Here is a 772-nt window from a genome sequence, read left to right as displayed (position 1 = left end):
ATTGGGGGGGGGGGGGGAAATTTCAAATTCATTGAATAATTAGTTTTTGAAAAAAAATTCCTAAATTTTACTATACTTTTGGCCAAAGAACCGAATTTCCTCAATTCAGACCTTATTAAAAACACTGCAACCATTTAATAAAAACTATGTCCAAGATTAAATGACTTCTTCTTGTTTATTTAAAAATGTTTTATATAGATCATTTTATTTTGGTGAGTGGTTGAAATAAACATTTTATTTTTATTTCTCATATTTGAAAAACTTTATAAATAAAGTTTATGAAAAATAAAATAAGTTAGGTGGGTCTTATTCGGCTCAAGTACCTTATTGAACAAAACATTTTACAAACAAAGAAAAACAGAAAAAGCAATAGGATAGGACTATATATTCAGTTTAAGCATCAATATGCAAAGAATAACATCAATAAAGAGAGCATATACTCTCTCTTCGACCATCACGATCGTTGGTATAAAGCTAGGTCTACGCTTAGCAAACAAACACCGAATGAATAGCGAGTTTGAATGTTCGTTGTTATCATTTAGTAGATATACGCTAAAGTGAATGCGAATAGAACGTTCGATTCGCATTCGGTTCGATTCGTTCATGAGGCGATACATCAAAAAGAATTCGTGCGCGATATAAAGTTTATAAGTGCGTTTGCAGCTGTTCGTTCGGTGTTCGTTCGCTAAGTGTATATCCAGCTTAACATAATCAGTAACGAACGTTCTTTTATGTACGGAAATTATGAAATAATAGCACAAGTATAATAGAT

This window comes from Solenopsis invicta, chromosome 16 (assembly GCF_016802725.1).
Source record: "Solenopsis invicta isolate M01_SB chromosome 16, UNIL_Sinv_3.0, whole genome shotgun sequence".
In the NCBI taxonomy this organism is placed as follows: Eukaryota; Metazoa; Arthropoda; class Insecta; order Hymenoptera; family Formicidae; genus Solenopsis; species Solenopsis invicta.
The sequence above is the reverse complement of the archived record's forward strand: the minus strand, read 5'-3'. Positions refer to the sequence as shown.